The 15,843-nt window shown below is 40.3% G+C and overlaps 1 protein-coding gene across 2 annotated transcripts in view; it reads left to right on the plus strand.

Moving 5' to 3' along the window:
• Window positions 1–8,094: 8,094 nt before the first annotated feature.
• LOC134348100 (galactosylgalactosylxylosylprotein 3-beta-glucuronosyltransferase 1-like) overlaps window positions 8,095–15,843 on the plus strand; it is a 135,832-nt gene continuing 128,083 nt past the window's right edge. Inside the window, exons 1-2 of one of the 2 annotated variants that reach the window (XM_063050975.1) lie at window positions 8,095–8,126; window positions 8,826–8,949. The gene's annotated coding sequence lies outside the window, so the exon portion shown is untranslated. Of the gene's footprint in view, window positions 8,127–8,750; window positions 8,950–15,843 lie in introns of those variants that run through there. The other variant, XM_063050973.1, reaches the window with a different exon arrangement.

The raw sequence follows: 15,843 nt of genomic DNA on the forward strand, positions 1-15,843 counted from the left end.
CTGCAAAATTACTAACCAGGAGAGGGGAGATATTTAAAAGAGATATGAGGGGCAGATTTTTCACACAAAAGGTGGTGCTTACAGGCCAGGGTGGTGGTAGAAGGAAATACAATCACAATGTTTAAAAGGCACTTAAATAGGAAGGAGGTAGAGGAATACAGTACAATGCAGGCTAATGTGATCAACATGGATAGGAATCATGGTCAGCATAGACAAGAAGGGCCAAAGGGCCTATTTCAAAGTTCAAATGTTCAAAGTTCAACTTTTTCATGCTATGCATCTTTATGATGATAATAAACTGTGGTGACAGAAAATGAGACAATACATGTGTGGCTGAGCCAGTATTAGTACATTCAGAATAAAGTCTTGAAGAACTTCAGCCCGAGGATGCAGAGGGACCTCCTCATAATGGTCATTTGCGTAACAGAAATTCACTCTTACAGAATTCACAGATCCCTTCCCAAAGGGATAAGATGCTGAATAAAATTTGCTCTTACAGAATTTATGTAGGGGGAAAATAAAAACAACATGAGAAAGAAACTACAAATTTTAATTGTTCTATACAGTGGGGCAGTAAGATTTGAATATGATGCACCATGTCAATTGGGCGGCAGTCACAGCTGAACCTTTTCTTTGCCACTCCTTCTCAAATCTAAAGTCACGTGAGTAGATACCTCCGAGTGCAGTACTGTCACATTCTGCATCTGTGAGGCATTTTCTCTGACATGTTGCTTTATGGGGAATTGCTGTAACAACGGACAGCTCATGAGAGTAATGTCTTGATCTTTACTCCACCTCCATTAAGTCACCACACTTTAACCAAATGTCCCCTGAGCTTCTTCTGCACACCTTTCTCACGTGAGCCTCAGTCGTCAGATCCTATCCCCTTTCCCGGCTGTCACCTTATCTGCAAGCCTTACCCATTCCTGAGTCTAGTGTTGGCCTCAGCTGCTAAATAATGGAGTTAGGACACTTTGTCATTCCCATAGAAATGGCTTAATATGAGACAAAAGCATTCCATGAGAATGCATCTTATGATATAGGTTTCAATGTAAAATGGGGTTTGCATTACAGAAAATTACAATATGAACAGTCTCCATAGGAAAGCAACCGCTTGTAAGGTGAATCTGACCTTACTAATAAGAGATTAGGCAAACTATAAATGGAATGGAACTTGAAAAGATATTTGCCCATGAATGTTAGATTATGCTGATTTTATTGTAAAATCTCCTCTACATTGTGAAATTATGTAGACTATGTCTCATCTTTTCTGATTCCTAAAGGGATTACAGTAAATGGTTCATTTCTTTGGTCATAGTCAAATCCAAAGGATTCAAATTAGATAGAAGGAAAAATTAATGATGCTACAAATCTAAAATAAAAACAGAAATCTCAAGATATAGGCAGATTAGGCAGCATTGATGCAAAAGGAATCAGAGTTAATATTTCTCTGTAACCTTCATTTTTAGCAATGGCATTTATTGATGAGGATAAGCCAGCATTTACTTAATTGAGTAACTATTTCATTTTCCCACTATTTAACAGAGCACTTTTGGCTTAAAGTAAATTTCGCAAACAACAATGTTAAAGCTATTAAAAGAAAGAGCCCATGAAAAAGTCCAACAAGGAGTGCTGTTGCATATATTAATTTAAAAATAATATTCAATAAAAATGAGGAGCGGAGAAAGGCAGTGATGCATTGGTAATGGGGGCAGTGGGAACAGAAAGCAAAGATGGAGCTCTGCAGTTGACTACATACAGACCAAAATGAAAGAGTTGAGAAGGTATAGGCATGTGTACAGTTCATTAGCGGATTGAACAGAGCACGAAAGGTGCTGAAGTGAGCTAACACAGACCTCTGGTCTGTTTCTGTGCTGTGAATAATTTGCTAGTTTGAAATAAGAGGCCTAAGGAGAATGAATGTGAAAGATTAGCAGGTAACATAAATCGGGGTTGTTATTGTAAACACATCAATGGAAGATTTGTCAGATGAGAGGTGTGGCCAGATAGGATTAAGAAAAAATTTGTCTGATAGAGTAATGGAGAAGTCTGAGAAAGTAGTCAACATGCATGCAGAGTTCCAAAAGACATTTGATAGGAAGGAGAGGGAGCTGGTATGGCTGTTCGGAAAATATCCGGTTCATAGAACGTGTGATAGTGTACAAAAGCAAATTAATACAGATAAACCTTGACAAAACAATGGTTGGATCTGAGTGTGATGATACATAGAATCAATTGCTAAGTACAGACTTTGGCTGGATTTAATGGAATTGTCAGAAATGCACCACTTAATATGTTCATTACATTAAAGTGTGCAAGCAAAAATGTAATTATTATTTGGAAGATTCAATTGTCCCTGCAAATTTTACTAGTTACAGCACATTACAATAGAAGTGGAATACCTACTGGAATATCAAATTTTAAACAGTACCAGCCCTTGACTGCTGTGTTCATGGAATCTAATAGCTATTTCTGGGGGGTATTTGAGCACTCCAAAGTGGCAGGCTGCCAGGCCTCTATAGGAATTATGCATTGCAGGTCACTCAAGAAATCAAACCCCAAATTTGCTCAGTAAAAGTACATACCTGAGACTGCTTCCACTTGAGTGAAGAAGATTGATGAGAATTAGTGAAAGACTTTCAAAATTATGAAGCGTAAGTAGAAAAATACTATATCCTTCAATAACTGAGCCAGCAATAGTATTGTCACTAAACTCAAAGATCCAAACAACAGTAAGTTTATGGAAATAAGTCACTACAGTACTGAGAATGACCAAAACAGGGAAAAGGAAAAATATATGAAATGAAAGGAAATCTCTGACAATGGAAGGAAGGAACAATAAGATATGATATGTTTCTCTCATGGTGGTGCAAACATAATGTCTAAAATAGAGTTAACATATTAACTTATTACTGCTATGAGATGGTGTCATCTAATAGAGTAAATGAGGATTATTTTAATCTTTAGCTATAAGACCATAAGACATAGGAGAGAAATTAGGCCATTTGGCCCATCAAGTCTGCTCCACCATTTCATCATGGCTAATCTATTATTCCTCTCAACACCATTCTTCTGCCTTCTCCCCATAATCTTTGATGTCCTGATTAATCAAGGACCTATCAACCTCCTCCTTAGATCAAGTGTGACAGTGGGAAAGTGTGTATGGAGCCAGTGGAGGTAGCAGAGGTACTTAATGAATACTTTGCTTCAGTATTCACTATGAAAAAGGATCTTGGAGATTATAGGGATGACTTACAGCAGACTGAAAAGCTTGAGCATCTAGATATTAAGGAAGAGGATGTGCTGAAGCTTTTGGAAAGCAACAAGTTGGATAAGTCACCCGGACAGGACGAGATGTACCCTAACTGTTGAGGGAGGCAAGAGAGGAGATTGCTGAGCCTCTGCTTATGATCTTTGCATCATCAATGGAGACGGGAGAGGTTCCGGAGGATTGGAGGGTCGTGGATGTTGTTCCCTTATTCAAGAAAGGGCATAGATATAGCCCAGGAAATTATAGACCAGTGAGTCTTACTTCAATGGTTGGTAAGTTGATGGAGAAGATACTGAGATGCAGGAATTATGAACATTTGGAGAGGCATAATATGATTAGGAATAGTCAGCATGGCTTTGTCAAAGGCAGGTCGTGCCTTACGAGCCTGATTGAATTTTTTGAGGATGTGACTAAACACATTGATGAAGGTAGAGCAGTAAATGTAGTGTATATGGATTTCAGCAAGGCATTTGATCAGGTACCCCATGGCAGGCTTATTGAAAAAGTAAGGAGGCATAGGATCCAAGGGGACATTGCTTTGTGGATCCAGAACTGGCTTGCCCACAGAAGGTAAAGAGTGGTTGTAGACAGGTCATATTCTGCATGGAGGTTGGTGACCAGTGGTGTGCCTCAGGGGTCTGTTCTGGGACCCCCACTCTTTGTGATTTTTATAAATGACCTGGATGAGGAAGTGGAGGGATGGGTTAGTAAATTTGCTGATGACACAAAGGTTGGGGGTGCTGTGGATAGTGTGGAGGGCTGTCAGAGATTACAGCGGGACATTGATAGGATGCAAAACTGGGCTGAGAAGAGGCAGATGGAGTTCAACCCAGATAAGTGTGAGGTGATTCATTTTGGTAGGTCAAATATGATGGCAGAATATAGCATTAATGGTAAGACTCTTGGCAGTGTGGAGGATCGGAGGGATCTTGGGGTCTGAGTCTATAGGATATTCAAAGCTGCTATGCAGGTTGACTTGTGTTTAAGAAAGCATACGGTGCATTGGCCTTCGTCAATCGTGGGATTGAGCTTAGAGCCGAGAGGTAATGTTGCAGTTATATAGGACCCTGGTCAGACCCCACTTGGAATACTGTGCTCAGTTCTGGTCACCTCACTACAGGAAGAATGTGGAAACCATAGAAAGGGTGCGGAGGAGATTTACAAGGATGTTGCCTGGATTGGGGAGCATGGTAGGTTGAGTGAACTCAGCCTTTTCTCCTTTGAGCAATGAAGGATGAGAGGTGACCTGATAGAGGTGTATAAGATAATGAGAGGCTTTTTCCCAGGGCTGTAATGGCTAGTACGAGAGGATACAGTTTTAAGGTGCTTGGAAGTAGGTACAGAGGAGATGTTAGGGATAAGTTTTTTTACGCAGAGAATGGTGAGTGCGTGGAATGTGTTGCCGGCGACGGTGGTGGAAGCAGATACGATAGGGTCTTTTAAGAGACTCCTGAATAGGTACATGGAGCTTAGAAAAATAGAAGGCTATGGGTAACCATAGGTAATTTCTAAGGTATGGACATGTTCGGCACAGCTTTGTGGGCCGAAGGGCCTGTATTGTGCTGTAGGTTTTCTGTTTCTATGTTTCTAAATATACCCAATGACTTCACCTGCAAATTCTTTGTGGCAAAGAATTCCACAGATTCACAATCTTCTGATTCACCACCCTCTGGCTAAAGAAATTTATCCTCATCTCTGTCCTAAATAGATGCACCTTTATCCTGAGGCTGTGCCCTCTGATCCTTGACTCCTCTACTATAGCAAACATCCTCTCCACGTCCACTCTGTCAATGCCTTTCATATATTCCATAGGTTTCAATGAGATCCACCTCTCATTCTTTTAAATTCCAATGAGTACAGGCCCAGAGTCATCAAACGCTCCTCATACACTGACTCTTTCACTTCTGAGATAATTCTTGTGAACCTCCTCTGAACCCTCTCAAATGCCAGCACATCTTTCTTTAGATAGGGGACATAAAACTGCTCACGATATTCCAAGTGTGGTCTGGCCAATACCTTCTAAAGCATCCTTGCTTTTGTATTCTAGTCCTCTTAAAATGAATGCTAACATTGCATATGCCTTCCTTACCACTGACTCAACCCACAAGTTAACCTTTAGGGAATCCTGCATGAGGACTCATAATTCCCTTTGACTCTTTGTTTTTGAATTTTTCCCCATTTAGACTATAGTCCATACCTTTATTTCTTCTACCTAAGTGCAGGACCATGCACTTCCATACACTATGTTCCATCTGCCACTTCTTTGCCCATTCTCCCAAAATGTCTTCCTCAACATCACCTGCCTTTCCACCTTCTTTTTGGCCAAGTCCGCAAACTTTGCCACGAGGCCATCAATTCCTTCATCCAAATTATTAACATATAATGTGAAAAGAAGCTGTCCCAACACCATCCCCTGCCAAACACCACTAATCACTGGCAGCCAACCAGGAAAGGCCCCCTTTATTCACACTCTTCACCTTCTGCCAGACAGCCAATCTTCTATCCATGTTAGTATCTTTCCAATAATATCATGGGATCTTATCTTGCCATGTGTGGCACCTTGTGAAAGGCCTTCTGAACATCCAAATAAACAATATCCACCAACTCTCTTTTGTCTATCCTACTTGCTATTTCCTCAAAGAATTCCAAAAGCTTTGTCAGAAATTTTGAAGAATTTCCTTTAAGGAAACCATGCTGGATTAATAGAGTGGATAGCCAGCACCTCTTCCTCAGGGCACCACTGCTCAGTACAAGAGGACATGGCTTTAAGGTAAGTGGTGGAAAGTTCAAGGGGATATTAGAGGAAGGTTTTTTACTCAGAGAGTGGTTGATGCGTGGAATGCACTGCCTGAGTCAGTGGTGGAGGCAGATACACTAGTGATATTTGAGAGACTACTAGATAGGTATATGGAGGAATTTAAGGTGGGGGTTATATGGGAGGCAGGGTTTGAGGGTTGGCACAACAATGTGGGCCAAAGGGCCTGTACTATGCTGTATTATTCTATGTTCTATGTTCTATGTATGTTAAGCCTATTTTGTCATGTGCCCCCAAGTACCACAAAACTTTACCCTTTAAAATGGACTCCAATATCTTTCCAACCACTGAAGTCAGGCTAACTGGCCTATAATTTCCTTTTTTGGTCATTTGCCATTTTCCATTCCTCCAGCACTATTCCAAAATCTAGTGATTCTTGAAAGACCATTACTAATGTTCTTTTTTTCAAGGGAGTGTGTTGTGGGTTTGATGTTGTTGTCACTTCTTTTTGCGAAGGAGGGGGTTGGGGGTTTGGGGTTTGATGTTCTAGCTGCCGTTATTTTTTGTGTGAGGGAGGGGTTGAGTGGATTGGGGTTTGCAACTTTTGTTTCTTTTTCCTTTTTTGTGGGGGGAGGAGTTGATGTCTTTTCTTTCAATGACTCCCATGCTTTTTCTGTATTTTATGGCTATCTGGAGAAGATAAATATCAGAGTTGTATTGTACATGTATGCTTTGACAATAAAATGGAGCTTTGAACCTTTGAACTAATGTCTTCACAATCTTGTCAGCTACCTCTTTCAGAACCCTGGGGTGTAGTCCATCTCCTCCAGGTGGATTATCTACCTTCAAACTTTTCAGCTTCCCAAGCACCTTCTCCCTAGTGACAGCAATGACACTCACCTCTTCACTGACACTCTCTCACTTCTGTCACTTTGCAAGTATCTTCCACAGTGAAGACTAATGCAAAATACTTATTAAATTCACCCACCCTTTCTTTGTCCCCATTATTACCTCCCCAGCACTTTTCTCAGTGATCTGATATCCACTTTCATCTCTCTTTTGATCTTTATACTTTATATCTGAAAATACCTTTTGCATCATCTTTTATACCATTTCTAACTTATCTTCGAATTTCATCTTTTCTCTTTTTATGGCTTTTTTAGTTGCCTTCTGTGGGTTTTTAATAGCTTCTCAATCCTTTACTTTCACAATAATTTTTGTTATATTATAAAGCTCTCTTTTGCTTTTGTGTTGTCCTTGACTTCTTTTGTCAACCACAGTTGTTTCATTCTTCCTTTAGAATACTTCTTCATTTTTGGGATGATTGTATCCTGTGCTTTCTGAATTGCTCCCAGAAACTCCAGGCATTGCTCTTCTGCTGTAGTTCCCACTGGTGTCCCCTTCCAATCAACTTTGGCCAACTCCTCTGTAATCTCAACTGAGAGAACGAAATCAATCTGAATGAAAAACAGCACGAGGTTCAAACCTTTCTTTTTCTTGTCAGTCCAAAGCAATGGGTTATATTCATGCTCTACAATTGCATGGTTGGCCTTTGCCTGTACTGAGCCCCTGCGCTATGCTGCTTGTTCCAGTATATTCTGGGGTGTAGTCACTCTCAAAGAACCCCAGAGTACAGCAAAGGGGCTGCCTGAGAGAAACAAGATGGCTGCATTCACTGAATGGCCTTGATCACCACCAATGCCTTTGACCTTCACAAACAGTCAAACTCTCATGTTAATGTAAAAACATTAAAACTAACTGCTCTTTGAAGCGAAAATAATAAAACATACACACACACACAAACACACGCTAAAAGAAAACAGAGAACATTCAAGCACGCAGTGTAAGATAAATTGTAAAATATTTATTTCCCTTTCTTCTGGGAGCTGACTTCTCCCATTCCTTTGTTTAGGTCTAGGCTATTTTTAGCCTGGTGAAGCTGAGAGGTGGGACGCCAGTGGAAGTTCATGTTGCTCTATTGTAGTCCAACCGGAATCTAGCAGTGGATTGCAGGGAAGCTGGTAGTGTATGCAGCAGGATGGGCATTGCTGCCACTGGTTTAGGCTTGTACTACCACTCAACAACGGGACTACCTACAAGGTAAGTCCTGGGATGTCGGGTTCTCAAAAGGTGCAAGCCAATCTCTGTGACCAGATCTCATCCATGCACTGGTTACCAGTTGTTGTCTGCTGAACTCCTTTAGTTTTGTTTTGACAATTCATGTGCAGTGAAGTTAAATCAAATTTATTTGTACTACATGTTCAGAAATGAGTGCATGTTAAGTTGTTATTTATATGTAAATCGCACATTGTATCAGAAGGGCACATTTTCACTTGAATACACTGTGACTCTTTTGTGCCATTCATACTCTTATGTGGGTATGTGAGAAGTGCAGCTATGATAGGATTTAATTTATTCTGGATTAAGCAAATGCAACAAAAAATGTCGAACTGTTCCAATTTTACTGACTGTAATTTTCGTTATTAAATGACGGTCTTTACATACACCTGACCTAACTCTGTCACTACATTTTGTATCTAAGTCATACTAAAAGAGACTATTATTAAAAAAGAATGTGTGACTAAGTGCTTCTGGGCTGTCAGCATATCTTTAACGGTGCGGCTTTAAGAAGCCTCTGCACAGGCGTAACAGGCATTTGCAGAGCTGGCTTTTGCAGCCTGCAGAATTCTGCTTGCTCAGTATTTCAGTCGCAAGAAGACAGGGCACACACTGCACATCTTCCTGATGAGCAGGACCAGAAGAAACTTCTTCCATTTATTCTCTTTTTTGGTTTTATAGGGTTGCAGCCTTTATTTAGTAATAATTAAAACTCACATGTTGTGGGTTTCTTGCCGAACTTTATTCATCTGTCGTTAGAAGGATGTTGATGATTTGATGACAGGACAGTACGGCAGTCTCACCGGTAAGTATTCATTGCTTTCGCTTTATAGTATTTATATTTTGTTCCATCTTCTCTGCATTATTCCTTGTTTCAGCTGATTCTAGAGAAAATCTCGAAATGCATAATACGTGTATCTGCTTAGCTGTCATTAGGGCTGTAATCAATTATCGTCCACAATAGAAAATAGAGACATTTTGTTGCTTGCATTTCAATATATTGTTTCATCAATTCTTGGCATTATGTTATAAAGCAAAAACAAGCTTGACAAAAATGTTCAAACTTCTCATATCTGCAAAGAGCATATGATTCAGTCCAACATCAGGGATGCATGTTCAAAGTTTAAATCATGATTATAATGTTAATTTTGGTTGAGATCAGGCATAAACTCAGACATTACACATTCAGTGTGAGGTGCATATGGAGAACACCTTCAAAAGCTTTCTCTCCAGAGACTGTCATAACAAAATCCCATAACAAAGAAAATCACAAATTCTAAGAATACCATATGGATAATCAAGGCTGGAAAAGTTAATAGTAGTACTATTTATCACAAAATGATGAACGGAATGTTGAACTTTCAGTCAACCTATTAAAGAGATTGCTGTGGAGCATGTAAACAACAGCAGTGTCTTTGATTGACTCGACTGATTCAGAATGCCTTAAAATCCCTTTGAACGTGGATCCCAACAGTTATGAGACTTCCTTCAGTGAGAAGGTATGCAGGTACAAGTGAAGGGCAGACTTACTGGCAGAGGGCAGTTGAGTTTCATAATGGTATAGAACACAGTTGTTCCTTTCACCATGAATCCACAATCATGACTCTTCACAAACACTAATCGGTTTGAGCTAAAAATGAAATCGGTGAAGCTGAGGGTCCTGTGATGTCAGCCAAAGAAGTTGCCAAAAACCTCTGCAGTGCTTTCCCTGTTTTTGTAGCTCATATGATACCATTTCCAGTCTCAGTCAAAAGAGCTAAAAACAACAAATCACTAGAATCAAGTAGAAAGAAAGCAGTTTGGATGTTTGAAGTGGCAATTGATGCCAATGAGGTGGTTCCTAAAGTTTTGTTATAATTACTTTAGTGTTGTGGAGAGTAATGGAAGGCAAAGAGGTCATGCAAATTTTCACCTTATTTAGTCACCTTCCACAAGAATATGTTATAAGAAAATACCCAGATCAGCTCTCTGAATTTCGGCAATTGAAAAATGTTCTTTTGCTTCATCTTATCATCTCCCAGTCTTATGTTCAATTATGTCACTAAGAAGGGCTGAGGTGCAATACTCAAACAGTAATGAGCGCAATGTTAAAGCTTGCATTACATTATTGTGGGGCAAACAATGCAGAAGAATCCCAATGTACACAAAATAATCCGCTGTTCTGAGAAGTTAAACAATAAAATGCTCTGTGTTGGTTCATCTTCTTCCAGCATCTAAGGATGCAGAAATTAATTTAGTTTTATTTGTACAGGTTGTCGGAGAGCATGTTTTTACTTGGCCACTTTTGTCAGATGTATCACTACTATGATTTTTAAAGACCACCATTAAAGATATTGCTAATTGAAATTTGTGATTCACTCTACTATTGTCCACAAGAAAGCAGACATTTCAGCTTGTAAAAATTCAAATAAATGTTAAGTTTTCCTTAATACGTACAGGAAGCAGTTGAACAACAGTAAACACACATCTAAATCACATTCTCAACAAAGAATTTATCGCCTTGGGGAGAACTCCAAACCCTTGAAAAATATTAAATAGTCCCTCACTTTTGTTGAAAAGGGACTTAGCAAAATCCATACTTCATGCACTTCATCAGTTTGAATCAAAATGAACTAAGTCTTTCAGGGAATGTAGTAACCAAGAGATATGGAAACATTCCTAAATTCTTTCAAATCTACTGCGACAAATTCCCTCCATATAAGATTCATTGCCTTGGGCTGTAGTTAGTATACAGCATCAGAAATATTTGTGACTTACTGTATTTGTCAGCCCAAGGAGACTTGAAACCCATTGAGTCCAGAGAAGCAAACCCATCACTTGTATTCCCCCATTTTCTTACACCCATTTAACTTGCTTGCCTTCAACTATCAATTGCCTTTCTAATTTCTTTTGCCACTAACCTTTAGTAAATAGTCATTTACAGGAGTCAATTAACCTACCAATATGCCTTTGGGAGAGGAGCTTTGTACAAGCTCTGTACTGACAGCTTCCAGGGATAGGATCAAATATGGATCCTTTGAGGTATGAAGCAGCAGCACCAACTGCTGCGCCAATGTGTCACCGTCTTCTGTTTTCCCAATTATTGCAGTGTTTTCCTTTGACTGGCAGTTGCAGGAAACGTTCTGGATCATGGCCACCTTCATCAGCTTGAGGCTCACAGGTCAATGAGAATATAGATATTATTGACATTTCAGAGCATGGCTGACAACCAGGGAAGACAAACTGGCAAAGCTGAGTGGATGGAAGATATTTAAAAACAACAGGCATCAGTTCAGAGGTGAGGAACTATAAATAAGAAGACACCACGCTAGAAATGGAAAGGGTCGGTACAGGCACTGAAAGAAACGAGGTTGACTAATATTCATGGAAGTGAATTGGAGAGGGAGATTATTGTCTGATTACTGCAATAGAGCTTACAGTGCAGCAAATCAGCCATTCAGTCGATTAATTTCTGATGGTATTTCTACTTTGCACAAGGAACTTTCCCACCCTGCTGCATCCCTGAACATCTCATCATGTGCTAGTTTTTGTTATTTTAGAACATCAGTGCAAGGTGGACAGATGGACGAGAAAAGTAGCAAAGCAGAGAGATGTGTCAGTCATGCGGCCCTGGGAAGATCAGAAGTAGCCAGAAGAGAAGGGCAAGAGGCTGCAAGGGATGTGTTCAATGGGGATTGTGTGGTCATGTTTAGAATGTAAAACACAGGGGTGGCAAACCTTTTTGAGAGTGTGTGCCCAAACTGCTGATAATCTAAAATCAGACACAAAATGCTGGAGAAATTTTATAGGTCAGGCAGCATTTATGGAAATGAACACACAGTCGAACTTCTGAGTTGAGACCCTTCATCAGGACTGGGAAGGAAGAGGGGAAGACACCAGAATAAAAGGGGATGGAGGACTCGCTAGAAGGTGGTGGGTGAAGCCAGGTGGGTTGGAATGGTAGAAGGCTGAAGAAGAAGGAACCTGATAGCAGAGGAGAGTGGACCATGGGAGAAAGGGAAGAAAGAAGGATACCAGGGGGAGGTGAGAGGCAGGGGATGATAAGCAGTAAGAAGCTGGAGTGGGTGCTGGAATAAGAGGGAAGGGGGGGATAGGAAAAGAAAAAAAACGGAATAAGGAACCAATATTCATGCCATCAGGTTGGAGGCTACTTCGATGAATTTGAGGTGTTGCTCCTGCACCCTGCAAGTGGCCTGGTCATGGCAGAAGATGGAAGAGGAGGCCACAGACCAACATATCAGAAGGGGTTTGGGGATAGGAATTAAAATGTTTGGCCACCGGGAAATTCTGCCTTTTGCTGATAGAGTGGGGGTGCTCAATGAAAGGGTCTCCCAATTTGTGTCCGGTCTCAGTAATGTAGAGGAGACCGCATTGGAAGCACCATGTACAATAGAAGACCCCAACAGATTAGGTGAAGCATGGCCACACTTAGAGGAACTGCTTGGGGCCCTGAATAGAGGTGAGGCAAGAGGTCACTTGGCAGGTCTAGCATTTCTCTTGCTTGCAGGGATATGTACCAGAAGGGAGATTAGTGGGGAGGGACGAATGGACAAGGGAATCATGGTGGGAGTAATCCCTGCAGAAAGTGAAGCATGGGATGTGAAGGAAGAAAAGATGTGTTTGGTGGTAGTATCCCATTGAAGATGGTGGAAGTTGTGGAGAATGATGTGTTGGGATGCAAAGGCTCATGGGGTGGTAGGGGAGGACAGGAGGAAATCTATCCCTGTTAAGGTGGTGAGAAGATGGGTTGAAAACCCATGTCTGGGAAATGGAGGAGATGTGGTGAGGCAGCGTCAGTAGTAGGGAAAGGGAAACCCTGTTCTTTGAAGAAGGGGGACATCTCTAATGTCCTGTCCTTGAAGAAGAAGTTACCTTTTATCCTCTCCTGCCTCTTACCTCCCCCTGGTTCCCCTCCTTTTTCCCTTTCTCCCATGGTCCACTCTCCTCCCCTATCAGATTCCTTTTTCTCCTGCCCTTTACTTTTGCCTTCCATCTGACTTCTCCTATCACTTTCTAGCTTGTCCTCCTTCCCTCCCTCCCACCTTTTTATTCTGACATCTTTCCCCTTCCTTTCCAATCCTGATGAAGGGTCTCAGCTCAAGACACTGACTGTTTATTCATTTCATAGATGTCGCCTGACCTGCTGAGTTCCTTTAGCATTTTGTGGGTGTTGCTCTGGATTTCCAGCAACTGCTGAATCTCTTGTGTTAATAATCTAAAAAACGTGCCATGGTAATTTTGAGAAGAGATTAACATTGATTAATGAATTTATAACAATAATTATGGACATTTTTACGGAGCTTATTTACATGCATTCACTGTTTTACTAAAAGTTTAACAGAGGCCAATTGAAATAAAACAAGCATTTTAGAAAACTTGTTCAAACATTATTAATATTAATCTTTTAAAAAGACAATTAAATAATAGCATAATTTCTCTATAGTATTGTTATTGTACCTCACAAGTAACAGAGGAAACACGTTCATGAATTTTATAAGCTGTTATGTATTCATATAAGATAAAGGAAAGAAAAGTAAACACACTTTTACTCCCAGTGAGACTTTTGTTGCTGCATTAACGATGACACATTTTGAGAGCTATGCACAGAGCACGATGTTCATCAGTTAAGTCTCCTCTTATAATTAGACTTGAGCAGGCTCATCACTGAAAACAATGTCTCACATGAAATTGTTGATGGAAGTACAGTGAATCAATATTTAACATATTTCTAACAATAAAAACGTAAGAATTCATGGAGGTGCTAAACTACATACCATATTTCCTATTAATATCACTGAATACCCAGTGTTTACCCACAAATGACAGAAGGAAAAACATAAGCACACCAACTAGCCTAACCGATTACTATTCGAACACTGATGCGTACAACAGGTCTGCGAGGGTTTCAGGATGTATCATTCAACATCACAGTTTCTTGCAACCATTAGCTAGCATCAAGCTGGCATGTAACGTTTCCTGTGAAAGCATCTCACAGCTCTTGGGTTGTAAAAGAAATCATTCATTGTTTCATTTGCTGACAATGCAGCCTCCTCTACATTGTTGAGACCTGACATAAATTTGGGGACCGCTTTGTCGAGCACCTCCTCTCCATCCACCAAAAGCAGAATTTTCTGGTGGCCAACCATTTTAATTCCTATCACCATCCATGTTCTGACATGTCGGTCCATGGCTTCCTCTTATGTCACAATGAGGCCACTCTCAGGTTGGAGGGACAACTCCTCAAATTCCTTCTATGTAGCCTCCAACCTGATGGCATGAATATTGATTCCTTCAGTCATATTGTTTTTCTTTACCCCTCTTCCTTCCCTCTTCTATTCCCCACTCTGGCCTCTTACCTCATCTCCTCTCCTACCCATCACTTCTCCCTAGTGCCCCTCCTTCTTCCCTTTCTCCCATGGTTCACTCTCCCCTCCCTTCAGATTCATCCTTTTCCAGTATTTTTCCTGGCTTTGCCTATTGCCTTCTAGCTTGTCCTCCTTCCTCTCTCCCTACTTATTCCGGCATCTTCCCCCTTCCTTTCCAGTCCTGATGAGGTGTCCCAGCCTGAACACTGACTGTTTATTCATTTCCATTAATGCTGCCTGACCTGCTGAGCTCCTCCAGAGTTTTGTGTGTGTTGATATTGATTACCAGCATTTAGAATTTGTACTTGTTGCCCTTCTTCTCTAAGAAAATTAATGTAAAAATCACATGCAATGCATGTGTTATATTGTAATAACAATACACAATTCATCCTTCAGTGAGTCCCGTGTCCTCTTCTTTTGGAACATATTGTGCAGATGCTGGAAGGATTAAATATTCAGAAGGTCCTTGGCCAGATGGAAAATATTTGAGAGTCATCATGATACTTGATAGAAACACTATGGTGATATTTTCTTAGTTATGCAAATAATGGAATGTTGTTTAAGGACTCGGGTTCATTGCAATATTCAGAAACAAAAGAAATATATTAAAATTGATCATTCTGATTGAATAGCATAATTGATTGGCTTTTTTAAATAATATTGTAAGTGAACACAATAGAAGTTTGGATGTTACAACAGTCATCAGCTTGGATTTATGAGAACAGTGGCTTGTGTTTATTTTTTATTCATTCAGGACCCAGGATTTTCTGTTGAGTCCAGCTTATATTTCCTGTCCTTAATTCCTCTTGTCATTATAGTGTTGAGGAACCTTCTCAAAGTGCTGCAGTCTTTATGGTAAAGGTACCTCCAGAGCCGTGCTGTAGAAAGTTTCTGCATTTATGCACAATACAAAAAAAGAATTGTGTTTTATCTTTGAAGGTTTAATAGTCTGCAACTTTGTATATAACAGCATCCCTTGCCATCTACTTCCTTTGTCCTTCTAGGTGATGGAACTTGGGAGATGCCTTGGCATACGGCTGCCATGCCAATGTAAATGGAATGAATGAATGCTTAGGGTGATAGATGGGACGTGATTCAGGCAGGAAGTTTTATCCCGAATGCCATCAGGTTTTCTGTATTGTTGTTGTTGCAAGTATCTAGGCAAGCAGAGAGTATGCCATCAGATCTTTGACCAGTATGCTAGAAATGGTGGATATCTTTGGAAATTCATGAGGTAAGTTCTTTCAGCTTCAGTACTTATGCAATTGGCCTGATTTAGATTTTTGATCACTGCAAACTCAAGGATGTTGTTGAGAGAAGACTCAATGAGTTTA

The sequence above is a fragment of the Mobula hypostoma genome, chromosome 6 (genome assembly GCF_963921235.1).
Source record: "Mobula hypostoma chromosome 6, sMobHyp1.1, whole genome shotgun sequence".
Taxonomy (NCBI): Eukaryota; Metazoa; Chordata; class Chondrichthyes; order Myliobatiformes; family Myliobatidae; genus Mobula; species Mobula hypostoma.